We start from the raw sequence: 17,100 nt of genomic DNA, 5'->3' as shown, positions 1-17,100 counted from the left end.
AAACTAACGCTGTTCCTTTAACAAAGTCTTTTCACTGAATATATAAATATGGAGAGAGACAGAGAGAGAGATAGAGAAAGAGAGAGAGAGGTAAAGACAGAGAGAGAGCGAGAGAGAAAGAGAGGGAGAGAGAGAGAGAGAGAGAGAGAGAGAGAGAGAGAGAGAGAGAATTAAAGATAGTGAATACATTATTTTTTTTTTAAATGTGCTCCCATCAGGTGAATCACATGCAAGATGTGTGTGCTATTTCAGTGCTGTCTCCTCGATTTCTTTTTAAAGACTCCAAGCATATGGTATAGATTGGAGGATGAGAGACGCGGTCTAATTATGGCAAATAACATGTCATTCTATGAACACCCACACAGATGTTTCATATAATTCATGGAACTACGGCTTTATGACAAACCATGTAAGACATATTCTTTTGAAAATTCATCGGCTGTGCCCTAGATACCTGTATACGAACTGTAAATTGTCACTTTCCTTTTTAATTCCACAAATATTTTGGAACTAGAAATGTAAGAGCATTTCTTAAAATTGCTGCTTGTGACAATTTCTAAAGCACTGACTCCAAAAATGTCAAACTCGGAGGTATACTGGCACATCTTCTTGAGATAATTTGAGTTCATTCTTTGATGCTAACTGCCACATGAAGGCAAACTGTCTCCCAAAAGACATGACAACATTCTAAATTTACCAAAATAGCAAAAGGTTCATGCAGAGGACTAGAATAAACAGCACTTTCATCAATGTGCCTCTTAGTTGTGACTGACATTTATCTGCATTTACATTGCCAGGTATATTATTGGCCTCTTTAATTCTGGTTGCATAATGGCAATTAAGTCCAGGGGAACGAGTTCTGCAGAACCTAACGGTCATGCTATTCATGTATTGAAAGCGTGTGCACTTCCTTAACTTTTTTGAAAATTCGTGGAATGAACTTCCAGCAGTTTCACATTGTGAGATAAAAGGATGCTGCTTCTACAGTTACCCTGCATTCTTTTCGATGCTTAAATCGATGGAAGAAAGTGGTGGGTTATTTTAGGACAGACAGGAGAGTCATCAGGTCAGGCTATAAACAGCTTTAGGTCTCTGACTGACCTATCGAAGGTACACATTATAGAGGGTCTCTGCTGGCTGCCAGTACCTCTGTGAGTGTATCCTGATGAAATCTCTGACATCCATTTTGAAGGAGCGAGTGAAGCTTTGCATGTTGGGATGAGATTTGAAAATGATGCTATTACAAGCAGGTTGTGATTCCCTCTCACTTGGTAAACTGATTTGTTTACAATGTGTGTGTTTAGGTGTGTCTTGCACACTGCCGCGCTTCTTTCCTAGACGCCTATATGTGTACACATTTTCTGTATTTATGTGCCTGCACGGACTACTAAATGTATTTTTGAAATGATACCAGAGGCGTCGGTAGGGGGTATTGGGGGGGCTGTAGCCTGGAGTCTTTTGGTTGTAGCTCCGGATAGAAGCTGAGGGGCTACAACCAAAAGGCTAGCTAGCCCTGAATCCTGACAGTCCCGACATTAGCGTAGCCCAGGATCTTTTTCATACCTAGCAACACCCCTGCATGATACCATTAACAACTAGTAACCTCTACCTTTCCATGAGTGCCTCTCGGAGGGCCACAGCAGGGAGCCAACAGGCAAGGCTACCTTACCGAGAATTCTTAAGTGGGCTAAATCCCTAGGTTTCTGGAACTATATGTGACTTTCTCACAGGATTGTAGGGTTTACGCACTCATTCACTCTCAAGCACTGAGTTATAAAGGGCGGGATCAGACTTGGGGGTGTCCTCCTGAGCCAGTCAGGCCGCTCCCTCTTATACTCCTGTGTTGAGAAGTTCTGCAGCCAGTCAAACTACCACTAGTACTTTGCTGGCAAAACCGGCTGTAAGCAAATTCTAAGTTGTTAAGGGGCAGTGTTGGGGGCCCGCCTCCGGTCACCAGGGTGGGCCACAGATCCATTCAGGGCCACCTGACTTGGCACAAAGACGCTGCGTCCATGCAGCTTAGTGGAAGCAGGATGCACGCTGCTTGGCCCGGATCACCGGACCGTTGATCACCAGGCTGGGGAACACCCCAACAGCAGCAGCCCAGGCACTGGGGGCACCCAGGCAAAGGCCATCAACCAGGCCGCGACCACGTGGCAATAGGCCCCAAAAGAAATATGCAGACATGGGGCTCTGCTGCACTGTCCTCTGCATGCCAGCAGAGCGCCATTTATTAAAGAGGCGTCATGACAAAGTCATGATGCTCTCTCGTATCCAACCACTAGACCAATACGCAACATCCCTCCATTATTATACCAAAAGAAAAATCACCCCGCACTGCAAAACAGCGACCCTCTACTGGGTCTAACTTGGCGCATTCTAGTCCACACACTCATCGTGCTCCTACATAATCACTGCAAACATGGGGTGCATTCCAGTCCGAGCACCACCTAATAGCTACTCACAAACTTAAACTTTTAGCACTGCAAAAAAACAGGTGTGTTCCAGTCCGCAAACTACAGGGCCCAATGGCGGTCTATTGCAACTCAGAAAATTCCAGGATCGAACTGGCCAGTGGCGCTGCTGCATGACAAGAAGAATACATTTTCTTCATCTTCCTCCTCTCCCACATCATACTGCGTTCTCCTTGGGTCTTCCCCCACTTGGACCGCAGCCACTCTAGGGGTCTTTCTCCCCTTCGACTCACTCCCCATGATTTCCCCGACAGGTTGGCTGGTGTCGGAGCGAGGAACACCTGTGTGAAGTTATCTACCTTCCTGTTACGCTCACCTGGTATCCACAGAGACGCCACCCAGCTGGGTTACTTGCTGGTATGCTTCTCAGCTTTGCCCTGATGTGGTCTGCGGGGAAGGTTCTGCCTGAAAATACAGGAGGACTGTGTTCAAGACTGACCGACTTGAGTAAGTATCCTCCCTCCACCCCTGTATGCTTTCAGTCCCTCTGGCACCCTCTCCTCACCTTGTGGTAGAATTAGGCGTGCTCTCCGTCCTACCTTCTTTGCAGGGGCGCGTTGTCTTTCATAGGCGAGTGCGGTCCAGTTACTTCACTGACGCTGGCCCGTTTGATATTGTTCAGGTAGGTCTTATTGCTGTTCTTTAGTTTTGTTGCTATCCTGCATGCCTTTCTTTGTTTAAAATGTCTCTTTTTTCTCCCTTAGGTATGCTGAGCTTCAGTGCGGTGAACTGGCTTGGTTGAGCCCCGCTGATAAATGATGGCGCATTAAGAGCGCTATGATGTGGTAAGTAAGTGCTATGCGCAGCACCGCAAAGTCTTGCCTTTGCTAACCTGTGTTTTCCTTCCTTGTAGGTCGCGGTGTTCTTCAGCGCGAGTGGAATGTCCGGAGTGGTGCCAGCCGAGAGGCGACCAGCCAGGTAAGCCTTTTGAGCAGTTTGTAATTTGTAAATGTCTCTACAGCTTTCTTTAATGTTGCCTCTATCTTCCTCTTTCAGGTCGTTCTGTCCGGGAGGCATGCAGATTCGAGGAAGCTGTTCTCAGTAGCTGCAAGTGTTTAAAGATGAAGACTGCAGGTAAGATGCTGCTGCTAATGATGTTCATTTTGTCTCCTTGCAGAACCTTCTCCGAGGTTCGAGGGAATAGCTGGACACGATGAGCGTCACGTTGCAAGCTGCAAAGTAACACGAAGCATGTTCTGCAGTCAGGGTGTGGTTTATATAGCCCAGGTAAAGTAGTACCAGGGAAAGTAGTTCCAGGCCTGCCACACCCAAAACACTAGACCGCATAGCTTGGTTCTTAGGGAACCAAGCTGTGTGGATGCCTCCATGTTGGCTGACAATACAATAAAGTAGTTCCCAAGCACATTGTTGTTCATGGTGTATGAGCCTGGCGCCATAGGCGCCAGGACTGGCCCCATGAGGGCTTTTGAAGAGGATGCCAGGCTCTAGAGGCCCGAGTCCTGCCTCCACCTGGCCAATGGATTTGCAGAGGGGGTTTTGGGCGAGGGTCGTGACACCTTCCCGCACCTCCCACAGATGTGCCCTTTTGTCGGGCAGTCCTGCGGGTGTGGATGATCCCACCCCCACTGATGGCTTATTGTGGCATTGGGGTCTCTCCTTGGCCAGTCTCCCCTCTCATCCTTGCCACTTGCCGACAGCTGCCACCTCCTCGAGCTTGACCTGCTGCATGGGGGCCTCCAGCTTGAGGTGGTGTCTGGATGAGTACATGACTGAGGCCTGCACCTCTGCCAATTCCTGGGCACGGCCAAGGTCTAGTATCTGGTCGAGGGTCAGCACTGGGTCCCTAAGGACTTGCCTGCATAGCTTTGAGGAGCTACAGCCGTAAATGATCTGCGCTCTGTTCTCGTCCTCCTCGAAGTTTCCCAGGTCACAGGACAGTGCAATGCCACACAGCTTCCCATAGAACGCATTGAGGCTCTCCCGTTCCTCCTGCTACGCACACCTCATCCTGAACCATTCATAGTACTTGTTGACCATGGGTCAGAAGTATTCATTCAGGACTGTGATGGCTGCAGCATATGACTGATTTGCGGGCCTTAGTGTCTTGAATAGCCTCTGAACAGTCAGTCCGGCTGCATCCTTGATCTCCACCACCTCAAAGTACAGCTCCAGGTTCTTCACCTAGGCTGTACACTGGGGTCCCAGACTGGCGGGCGAACCCACCACGTCAAAATGGTGTAGTGACACGAGCAGTCCTCGACATACCCCTTTGTTGTCGTTGTCTGTCATGATGGGCACTGGGCGAGGCCCCGGATGCAACTACTGCTGGTGGATCTGGGTGTGTCTGCCCACTCGTGGATGCTTTTGTGGGCGCACAACCACTCCTTCAGGAGCTGCTACCCTCAGGGGCCTTGTTGATGATGACGATGAAATTGCTCCAGACCAGGGGACCACCTCTCCTCCCACACACGGCGGCGCAGCTGATGCTGCAGGCCCTCTTTTGCAGCCGCAACTCCACGCGGCCTCTGCCACAGCTGACAGTCTCTCTTCTTCCGTCTTGGCGGCCCGCATCAATGTGCGGCCAGCGCCGCCACACTGCAGCCCAGGGTCACAGACCGCAGCCGCACATGTAGATCCTTTGCCGCGCCCCACCTCGAGAGGAAAAACAAAGCCTCCAGGAGCCAACACACAAACGTGCACGGGGGGCAAGATGTCCTCGTCGCCAATGTTGGGGGCCCGCCTCCAGTCACCGGGACGGGCCAAAGATTGAGTCGAGGCCACCCGACTCGGCACAAAGATGCCGCGTCCACCCAGCGTAGTGGAAGCAGGGTGCACCCTGCTTGGCTCGGATCACCGGACCATTGATCACCAGGCTGGGGATCACCCCAGCAGTGGCAGGCCAGGCACTGTGGGCACCCAGGCAATGGCTGCCAACCAGGCCACAACCACATGGCAATAGGCCCCAAAAGAAATATGCAGACATGAGTTGCTGCTTCCTGGGCCTCTGCTGCACTGCCTTCTGCATGCCAGCAGAGCCCCTTTTATTAGAGAGGCGTCATGACTACGTCATGACGCTCTCTCGCATCCAACCACTAGACCAACTCACAGCAGGCAGTGGAGTCTCGGGAGGGTGTGGGAGGAGGCGGACTTGAGACAGCACTCTATATTTGCGCTGTGACAGAGAGGGCTCGAGACTAGGTTATGCTAAAATTGTAGTCCACAAGGATGAGAAAATATGATAAAATTGGCACTGTGCACTGGCAAGCTCTGGCCACTGCCCTTTTCTAGCAAAACCCCTGTAAGAAAGTAAAGGTGGGGAGTAACTCATTGGTTGATAATAGAAAGCGTTCCTAGTTATTTTCTGATTAAGTGACTTTTCTTGCCCTTACACATGACTCGATAATATGTTCTTTGAATGGATGCCGGTAGGTGAAGCTGGCGGGATGGCTCAGTAAGCCAGTGTACCTCCTGCAGAGACATTCCAGGTCGCATGTTCACATTTCAGCAGGTGGAAAGATTAGGCTGTTAGTCCTTCTTACGTACCTGTTCCATGTGACTTCGTAGTCCAGCTCGTTGGACTCCCCAGAATGGCTGTTGTGGGTGTGCACCATAGGGGCACTGCGTATAAAGGGACGTTTCTTGATCATATAATCCCAGCACAATGCTGCCTTTCCCGTTTTATGCTAGCTGTACAGCCTGGCCTCAGCACAGGAGTGAAGAGGATTGATGTTAACCGCTTAAGCAAGAGCAGGGGTGCCCACTCAGGCAGCATACACCCACGTTCAACAGCAATAGACCTCTGCCAGGTATGTGCATGCCTACTTCCAGACACCGTCTGCTTCGGGATGCACGAGTTAGTGTCCTTTTCTGAAAGTGACTGTTAAAGCACGCCCACCCATCCCAGCTAACATACGCTCACATTGGCCTAGATCTAAAAACAAACATCCAGCCACCTATCCCTACAGACGCTCAGTGAAACCCCACCCCCCAACCGATTTGCATTGTACTTTATATAAGTTGGTATATGTGTTTTGGAGGTTATGTCCATTTCATACAGTCTTCCCATCTGCCGTCGAGTGGTGCTGTTCGCTAGCAACATTTCATTTTCCAACAATGGAAAAAATATGCATTGGTCACTGGTTAAGACTTCACAGAAGAGGTAGACCCTGCCTGGGTTTGTGTTTCCTGGTGTAGGGAGTAAGTTCCTGACTCCCGGTATATCTATACCATAGCGAATTGATAGAGCACCTAGACAAAGACACTGACATTACAGCCAATTTAAGAAATGTTGGAAGAGTTGAGGGCCGTCGCGTAGTGTAGCAATGCCAAGAAAAAGTAAATATGTACCTAAGCATATATATCATGTTCCTTATATTTGCTCAATGTAGAGAAGTACAAGTATTAAGTATTGAGTATCATGTATGCATTAAGTATGTATGGATTTTAATGTAATATGTTTCTTTTTTTAAAACATGTTTTAAATTATATTGTTATTTTATGTGTAGAGTTTATGTTAAACTATAACACATTAAATAAATAAAAATAAATTTGCTCAATATTTCTACTTAAACATGTTCAAATGTTCCATGCATATGTCTATGTTTGCCAGCAAGGAATGCATTTTATTTAGCTTTGTATGTATTTATTAATCTCAAATGTTATTCTATTTACCTGCCTAAATACACCTGATTATGAGCTGTTTCTGTGAGCTGTTCTGGTTTTCAGGCACTTGTAATAGGCCGGTGCGACTTGCAAACATCAGGTGTATGTTCCTCTGTGCCTTCTTGATGGATAGACTCAGTAAATTAATCGCGAATAGTAGGGCCTGGCTCATGTTCCTGTGGGTAGATTTTAATCCCAACAGGGTCAACAATGAGAGGCTATCTGATTCATGAACTCAATTATTTTCAAGGATGACTATGGTAAAATACGTGCAGCATGCTTTGTGTCAAAATGACTACTGCCCCTCCTGCCTGCATCAGAGGTTATAGGTCAGTGCACCCGTTCTCCTCAGCATGCTCATCTAAATCACTGGTTGTGGCAGGGTTTCTTTCTCCCTCGTGCTGTGCTCAGGCTTGGTGACGTGTTAGCATGCAGCTTGCAAAATTAGCAAATGCTTCTCACTTCAAAATTGGAAAAGAGCCTCATTAATGGACGACTTTTATTTGAAGGGGATAGGCAGGCCAAAACTGCTTTGCAGGTGCGGGAATAGCATGGGATCCTATAGCAGAATGCTACAAGGCCAAATCTGCAGATTAGATGACTGTTTCTGAGATGTTATATGTTTAGAGCCTCCTGTAAATAGCATGGCTTGTTTCTATTCCTGATACAAGATGTGCTGTAAAATGCGTTGTGCAGAAGCGTCTGCCTCTTGTTTAACTAACCACCATTGCAATGCACATGGCTCTGTATCTGCCCAAGAGCCTTTTCCATGTATAGTTTAACAGGGCAGGCATCAGCCTCCCTTTCAACAGTTACTAATTATACACGAAAAGGTTAAGGAAAGGGTAGTGACTGCTACCCCTCTGACCTGACCAGTGTGGTGCCACCTGAGGAGGACCCCCACCCAACCTCCCCGGCATCAAAACCTGGCTCCGCCACTAAACCACAACAGAGGGTGCATAGACATGGGGAGGAAAAAACATAAAACCGTAAATGCCCGTGTAGGGAATCACAGCCATGGCAAACCGACATCTGACGGCATACCCAAAAAGATCGCTACAGGGCTGGCATTCTGACTCCTTTTCTAAAAAAAAGGCAGGGGGTGTTGTAGAAGCACATATTTCAGAAGCTGAAAAATGTCTTGCAAGAGGTGATATTATGGAAGCTGTCCACCTGGTTTTGGTGGAGACGCGGACCAGTGGCCCACTTATGGGAGTCTGACCCCGATACAGAGATTATCAATCAAACTCTGCCAGGAAAGCTCAGGGGGAAGAAGTCCGTAGCATCAAGAAACAAACCCACAACATTTCCAGAGAATAAGGCAGATATAGTCAATGACAGAAATGTACCCATAATACTCCTATGTCAAAAGACTTAAATTAATGGAAAGTCACATTTTAAATTTAAATGGGTTTTAAATTTAAATGGGACCTTAATGAGACTTGAAGACAAGGTGGACAAAGTGTTGGGTCAACTCTGGCATGACAATTCTATAGGGAATCCGATCTTTTTGTTAGGGAGAATTCTCAAAATGTGCTAATTTCCCTTACGGTTTGAGACCCCCAGCTGGATTTCTAGGATTTGATTTGTTTTACCTGGGAAGAGTGATAGCCTTCTTTACCACTCTTCCATGTATTTTGATATATGTTTTACTTTTGTGTTCTTTGGTTATGGAGTTTTAAAACAACTCCAGTGGCATCATCTTTTTCTGTGTGGCATACAGCACCTTCAGTGCAGTGGCACAGGGATGTCTTTCAGACTTCCCATGGTTTAAATACCTTCTATGGGTCTGACTAATGTCTCCCAGAGCATGTAAAGTTAAATTGACTTGCTGTAAAGATGTTAAAGTGGCCCGCTTGCTGCTTTGCGAGCCACTCGCTTCATATGCTTGTTGTCCCGATGTTTTGTACCCTGTGAACCTCTGCCAATAAAAATAAAAGTTTAAAAAAAAAAAAAAAAGTTAAATTGACTTTACTAGTCTCTTTAAATTTATTGACCCAGCACACCCTATCTTACTATAGAGTGCTGGAGGGGTTGCCTAGCTTCCCCTGAGTCAAAACACTCATATAACAGTCAAATGTTACATTATCCTTCTTTAAATGGCTGGTGGCAGTGGTTTAGTTAAACTACCGTGATTTTTCCCGACAGCTAACAAGGGTAGCTAAAAATCGGGTCAGCCATGTTTTTCAATATGGCGCCCCAGACCTATCTGTAAAAACAGAGTCCGGTCATCTTTTTTTGCCATTTCTTTTAGGAAAAGTCCTTCTTGTGTTTAACTCTGTGTGCCAAACCAGGTTTGGTCCCTTTGTTTGTTGGCCTTTGGCAGGCTTCAGTGCTGAAGCCCTCCTCTGGCGCCTGAGTGTCTGGGATGGACAGGATGTGAGGGAGGTGCCCGAAACTCCCTGTGGTTAGTCTCCTAGGAGACTTGAAAGCACTCTGGCATGATTGGCCGGCTGGACAGCCACCCTGCTGTGTGATTGACAGCCAGACTGGAATGAATGGGGGAAAACTGTTTAAAAGCAGGTCTCTGGGACTTGGAAAGCAGAATTGACCACTGGAATGAAAGAACCGAAGACAAGCTAAATGAAGAGGACTACTGCAACTCCTGGATGACCGGTGAAGTCCTGCTGCAGGTCCGAATTGCCTGAACCTCCATCGACAGAGAAGCCCTTCAAGGTTAACTTCTTCCCTTGAGTTTGGTGGGAACAACCAACTCGCAAGACACTTGGACACTGTCGCCATCTGGTTGAATTTTCATCAGAGTGCTGTTGAAAACCGGATAGCCAGAGGGAAGGAAACCAGCTCGGGGACTTTAAGGCACTCACACCTTAAACCGATGTCTTGCTAAAGCTTTTGGCCTCATCCCTGGGCCGTGCAGGAACCTCCTGACGTCCTCCTACTTGTACCCATGACTGAAGCTCAGGAAGAGCAAGATCTGCTCGAACTGCCAGGAACAACTGCCTCAGCTACAGCTCTTCTTCATTAACAAGATACTGTGCAAACGTGGTCCGGAAATCTTTTCAGCCATCGAGAAAGTGCATGAAACTTTCCGCAACTTCAACGGCTTGTCCTTCCCTAAACAATCGTCAAACTTTTCGCCTAATCAAATTCTTCTAAACTCTCTGGCAAAGACTTAACCATTATCTACCAGAACTGTGCTATCCTATACAAAGCCTCTGAACCATTGACTATTGGCCCAAGCCTATTGAGAAGAATTGCTGGTTGTAGTTAACTGAACCCCTTTATTAAGTATGTGATGTGCCACTTTGCTCCCACTTCAGGGGAGCTAAACTTGTTCATTTACTTACCGGTTGTATTTTTGTGTTTTATTAGTGTGTGATATTGATATGCTTATGCTAGTGTAATGTTTTCTAACTGACTGAGTAAATAAATGTATATTCTTTTACCAAAAAACCTTGAGTAAGTGTTTGTTTGAATCACTGTATTAGTCGGTCCTTTGTGTATCTTGTTCTACTGCTCACTTAAACTCTTGAGATAAGTCTGGCTGCTCAGCCATCGTTATCACTTTACTGTGCTGTACCGGCTTGCATCAAAGGTGAAATTGTGCTTACACTTTTAGGGCCTCATTACGACTCAGGCGGTAAGGGTTTTACGGCGGCGTTAACAGCGCCGACCCTTACCGCCTGAGTACGAGGTCCCTTAGCGCCATGGCGGACTTAACACCTGCTTTTAGCAGGTGTTAAAATCCATGGCGCTAAGGGACCATGGAGTTAATTATGCCACCGTAATTTACGGTGGCGTAATTAACGCCTTCCCCACTCCCATTATGCCCTATGGGGCAAAAATGGGAATGGGGAAGGGTAAATGGGTATTGGGGACTTACCGCCCCGCCAAGGTCGGAATGGGGCGGTAAGTCCGCCAACCACCATGGCGTAAACGTAGTTTACGCCATGGTGGTAAAGTCACGGCCCAGGCGGTAACTTACCGCCTGGGTCGTAATGAGGCCCTTAGTCTTAATTGCTTGTAGTGTTCCCAATGGGTACTGCAGGTGATTCTGCCTAACACTGGTGTACAGCGGTGATGATAAAGTATACTTGTTACATTTAGTGTGCTACTTTTACCTTTGTTCAAATAATCCTCCCAAGGCTAAGCAACACTAGTAAAGCAATTGTTTTATCATGACTGATATGGAAAGCTACAGACAGGAGACCTTAGTGACTTTAAGTGTTGATCAATTGAGAGATATGTGTACAGTTAGGAATCTCACTGTAAAAGGCTAAAAGGTTGAATTGATAGTGTTAGGGAGAATTCTCATTCTATGGCTAATTTCCCTTACCTATAGAGTCCCCCAGCAGCTTTGCTGGATTTGAAGGGTTTGTTTCTTTTTACCTGCTAAGAGTGAGACTCTTTTTCCCACTCTTAGGCATTTTTGCTACGTGTGTTCTAGGCTATTTTTATGTTTAATGCCTATGGAATTTTCTCTCACCCATAGGAACCATCTTTATTCACATGTGTTACACAGCACCCTCAGTGCAGTGACACAGGGGTGTCATAGCGACCCCCAAACAAATACTCCATACCCTCGGACTGACTTCTGTCTCCCAGGGCATGTAAAGTTAACAACACAAAAAGTTATTTTGCCAAAGTCAAAGATGGAAAGTTACAGTCAGGAGACCCTCCTTGCAAAAACTCCTGATTATCTTAAAGATTTGTGCAGACAGAAAGGTCTTCCTGTCAAAGGCAAGAAAACAGAAATGATTGATAGACTGTTAGAGAAACAAAGTCTGGATAGTGGTGTTGTACGCACTGCTACTCCGGCAAATGTGACAAACAGTAATGAGGATAATGTTGAAAATGTTATTGTTGAGTCAGATGAGGAAGAGGAGGATAACAATGTCACCCCCTCTGATCCTCTGCCTGCTCAAGGGCCTCAGCCTGTAGCTACTGGACGCTTACCAGGTCCCACATTAAGTCCTGAATTTATATCTCTAGAAAGAATTTGACTTGAACTTGAATTCAAACAAATTAGTGCCCAAACTGAACAGAGACATTAAGAACTAAGGCTCAAAGAAATGGAGCTCAACCATGAGCTTAAGATGAAGAAATTGTCTTTGGAAAATGCTTTTCTCCCTGAATCCTCCAGATCTTCCAATCCAAAAAAGACCCTGGATACCTAAAGAGATTGTGGGTATGTATGAACCTAAGTTGGATGTATTAGATTGGCTTGCTATGTTTGAATATAATCATGGGCTCCATGATATCACAGGGAATCAGTTGATCCCCTGGTTATTTTCTAGGCTCCCCCTGCTGCATCTGATGTGGTAATGGAGTTGGGGAGGTGGATAGGATGAATTATGAATGTGTAAAGCTAGATTTGATTGCTAAATTTGGGAAGACTCCTTCTCAGTACCTTATGAGGTTTAGGACCCTCAAAAAGCATGATAGTACCCCTTGGGCTACTTGGGTGAATGAATGTTTGAAGAACTTAGAGGGATGGATTAGGGGTTACAGAGTTAACACTTATATGGAATGAGAAAGCTTGTTATGATGGAGCCTATCTATGATGCCTGCTCTCCTGAGCTCAGACAGCACTTGGCTGATTCTAAGGAAATGGATCCTAGAAGGTTAGGCAAGGCTGCTGACTTGTGGGTCGCCAACAGGGCTACTCACAAGGAATCTGGGGTCACTCAGAAAAAGGATGAGGGAAAGCAGCCACCAAAAGAGAACCAAGAGAATTCTAATACCTCCCATACCAAAGAGGGCCACAAACAACACAGTAACCAGGGTGCACCCCAAGGGAAACCAAATAGGGCTAGTGAGTCCTCTTGTGTTCAACCAGAAGGAGGTCAGCAGAAGCCCCCATTCCAGAGAGCATTTGGAAAATGCTATGTCTGTGGGTCTACTGACCATATCAAAGGAGATCCCAGGTGCAAGGATAAACCTGCAGGGATCAGCTCAGTCTCCATAGCCTTCACTCCTGAGGAAGAAGTACAAATGGCTAGTGCTTACTTTGAATATTTTGCTGAAGAACCCTTTAGTCTTCAAGCAACTGTATCCTTAGTGTCCATGGGTCTGGTTAGCAAACAGAATAGGGGTGTGTATGACTCCCTTCCAGAAAACTCTAAAGTATATTACATGGACAGTGTTCCTGTCAATGGCCAGGATATTCCTGCCAGAAGAGACACGGGGGCTAGCAGAACAGTAGTGGATGAAAGCTTTTTCAAGCCTGAGGATGTTGCTAAGGCACCCAAAGATCCCACTAAATTTTCTGGCGGTCCTGTCCAGTTGGTTCCTATTTTACCAGCCCTCATTCAGTGTAATACCATGACAGTGAGGATTCCTGTTAGTGTTCAGACTGAGGTGCCTGGGAGAGTCCTGTTGGGGAATGATCTAAAAACTCTAGGAGTAGTATCCAGTACCCCCAGGCCTCCAAGTATGGAGAAGCAGAACCAAACCAAATTGCCTAGAGAGGCCACCTTAAGGGACCCCTCTAAGCCTGTGGGAACCTCTACAGAGAAGCCCACCACAAGCCCTGGTGTTAGTAAGTTGACCCCTAACCCAGGCACATTTCAGGCTAGTATGTTAGGGAAATGGGATCCCCAACCAAGCTCCATCATTGTCCCCCCAGTTTTAAAGTCTCTGACTCCACTGCTTCTGAGGAAGAGGTGGATATACCAACTGGGCCCCTCTCTAGGCCTAAGGGAACTGGTAGTTATCAGTGCTGGTGGAAACCCAGAAAAGAAAAATCTAAGGCCAAAAAGCTTCAGACTGTTGGACCTTCTACTGAAGACTCCAACTCACATCCTAGTATTAGGGGGGAAACTCCTAAAGTAGGTAAGGTTAGATCTAAGAGGAAGGGGAAGCAGGTACATTGCCTAACCCCAACCCCTTCACCCAAGAGGCCTAAGACCCAACCTGCTCCCAAAAGAGAGGTGGTGAGGAACCCGGGAGGCCCCTCTAGATCTAAGGAATCCTTTATAAAGACCCCTTGAAAAAGCCTAACACAGGTTCAGGAGTTGTACCAACTTCTGAGGGACTGGTCAACCAGATCCCCTATAGATTTAAAAAGAAAGATGTTTCTCAAAGGGCTTGTAGGTCATATAGCTTAGAAAGGAAAGCCTTTGATTTTACCATTGAGCACAGGTCAGGATGTCATCACCAAAGTGCTGATGGTCTCTCTAGGATGTTTATAACTGACTAGGGGTATGAGACTCACCCAGGAATGGATTAGATCCTCCTGTCCCTTAGTCTGGGAGGGGGGGTGAGTGTTAGGGAGAATTCTCATTCTATGGCTAATTTCCCTTACCTATAGAGTCCACCAGCAGCTTTGCTGGATTTGTTTCTTTTTACCTGCTAAGAGTGAGACTCTTTTTCCCATTCTTAGGCATTTTTGCTACGTGTGTTCTAGGCTGTTTCTGTGTTTAATGCCTATGGGATTTTCTCTCACCCATAGGAACCATCATTATTCACATGTGTTACACAGCACCCTCAGTGCAGTGACACAGGGGTGTCGTAGCAACCCCCAAACATAGACTCCATATCCTGGGACTGACTACTGTCTCCCAGGGCATGTAAAGTCCCCATTGACTTTACTAGTCAAATCTTAGGAACTTAACCAGTCCAACCCATCTTACTATGGAGGTACTGGAAAGGGTTAATTGATTGATTGATTGATATTTTATTTCTATCGCGCTCGTACACAAGTGTTTCAGAGCATGACAAATAATAGTTAATAGATGTTCCCTTGGGTTCATTTTCCACGGGGTACCTTAAAGTCCCGCTCTCTAAAGTTTCTGGCTGGTGGCAGTGGTTACTGCCAAAAATATTCAACTGCGAATATTTTCCTATGGGATTTTCCCATTGTTTGAGGCCAACACCTTTACTGACAGCCTCTAACATACTGGCGGTTTCATTTTTTTTTTACTTTACTCCGGTAGGTTTTATTTGCCAGAACTTTAATATAAATTCTTTCTCGTGTCTTACTCTAAACTCCTAACCCAGGTCAGGGATCCTTTGTTCACTCTTTTGGCGGGCTTCTGCCAAGAAGCCCTCCTTTCGGCGCCTCTGAGTCTGGGGTGGGTCTGTTGTTTGGGAGGGTGAGTAGAACCCCTGGACAGAGTTGCCGCATGAATGGCTCTCTTTCTGCATAAAAGCAGGGTCCTGAGGACTGGAAGAGCAAGACGTCGCCACTTTTCTTCCACACGACGAGCGGAGATCTTCATCGAAAGAGCCTTCTTCCCTTGAGCTGGTGGGAACAACCAGTTCACCCATCGCTCCTCCAGACCTGCCTTGGTCGAATCGACAGTGCCCGGCACTTGGATACCGGATAGCCAGGCAGCTATCGACCCGGATCGCGATTAAAGGGAGCGTACCTTTTAAACTTTGTTTGGCAGCACCGCGGCTGGTTTCATCCCTGGGTAGTGCAGTGACTCGAACCTTCCTCCATGACGAGAGCTTCTCTTCCTCTGCTGGACCCCTCGAACTGCAGGAACTACCAGGAACAACTGCCACTGCAGGAGCCACTTCTTCATGTTTATGGTACAATGTGCCGCCATGCTTCCCTTTCCCCGTGGTAGCCCTATAGGTGTTTTAAATCCTTTATCTACTTGTTGGGTTGGCCGCCCTCTCTCTTAACATTGTCTTTCACCTCGCAAATACCTTTTCAATATTCGTTTACCAAAGACTTGACTGCAGCTACAAGAACATTTTTGCTCCTTAACTCTTGATCCTGTGCCACTGACTCTGACTCAGGCCTATTGACTCTGGCTGATTTGTTAGATCTGCTCTCATTAGATGGATTTTCAATAAGAAATGTGTTGATGCACCTGAATCTTCTAAACCCCTCTTCCTTCCTACTGTTTTAACTTGTGGAGTGCCATGTTGCTCAGTTTTATTCACTTATCTTTCTGCTAAAGTGTCACTGTGCATTACTTGTTCACAAAACGTCAGGGAAGTGTTGATAGGGAGTGTCTGAAGACATTTCGGTTTAACTTGTGCTTTCCCTCCCTTTGGTTAAATTGTTAGAGTGCCATTTGTAGTTGGTTTTCACTGTGCATTTTTGCTCCGTTTTCACTCTACCGCAAACTTGTCTACAATTGAATAGGGAGTTGTATATGCTTTTCCTTGACTGAACTTAACTCACTTTATCAACTGTGATTCATGTGTTCAAGTAGATGTGTATACAATAAATATATCCTCTTTTTGATACAAAGCTTTGGTCAGTGTTTCCTTGTTCCAGAGTACTGTGATACCTATTGTTTAAACCCTGAATACTGCTCATCTCCCTCTTGCGATAAGTCTGACTGCTCAGCCACAGCTACCAACTAAATCTTTGTGGTACAGACTGATACCAAAGGGGATTTATTGCTCTCACCTGTAGTCCTAATCTGGTGTAGTGCTCCCTAAGGGAACTGCACTGGATTCTGCCTAAAAGATAGAAAAGTTGTTAGTATACCACAGTCTGACGAATGGGTCTGAAACCCCCACACCTACAGCAAATGTGGAAAATGTTGATGAGGATGATAATATGTCAGAGCCCAGCTCTTATATTGTGGATGAGTTAGATGAGGCAGGAGAGTCTCAGAATGTAGGCCCTGTCTTATCTCTACCCGCTCATAGGCCTCAACCTTTGACCACAGGGACCCCAAAAGGTCCAAGCTCAAAATTAAACCAAACATCAAGAACATACACTCACAGAGATGGAGTTGAACCATGCACTTGAAATGAAAAAGTTGTCTCATGAAACTGGTTATCTCCCAGAGTATTCTATGCCTTCCAGTCCTAAGAGGCCTCAAATGCCTAAAGATGCAGTAAGTATGTATGAGGTTAAGCTTGATATTTTGGATTGGTTGGCTGCTTTTGAATATAACCATGGAATTCAAGACATTACACGGAATCTGTTGATTCCTTGGCTTTTTTCTAGGCTACCCCCGTTGCAACTGATGTGGTAAAGGAATTTGGGGATATAGACAGAAAGGAAAAGGTAACTGTGAAGCTAGCTTTGATAGCTAGATTGGGGAAGGCCCCTTCTCAGTATTTTAAG

Source organism: Ambystoma mexicanum, chromosome 5q (genome assembly GCF_040938575.1).
Source record: "Ambystoma mexicanum isolate Mex_15411 chromosome 5q, UKY_AmexF1_1, whole genome shotgun sequence".
In the NCBI taxonomy this organism is placed as follows: domain Eukaryota; kingdom Metazoa; phylum Chordata; class Amphibia; order Caudata; family Ambystomatidae; genus Ambystoma; species Ambystoma mexicanum.
The sequence above is the reverse complement of the archived record's forward strand: the minus strand, read 5'-3'. Positions refer to the sequence as shown.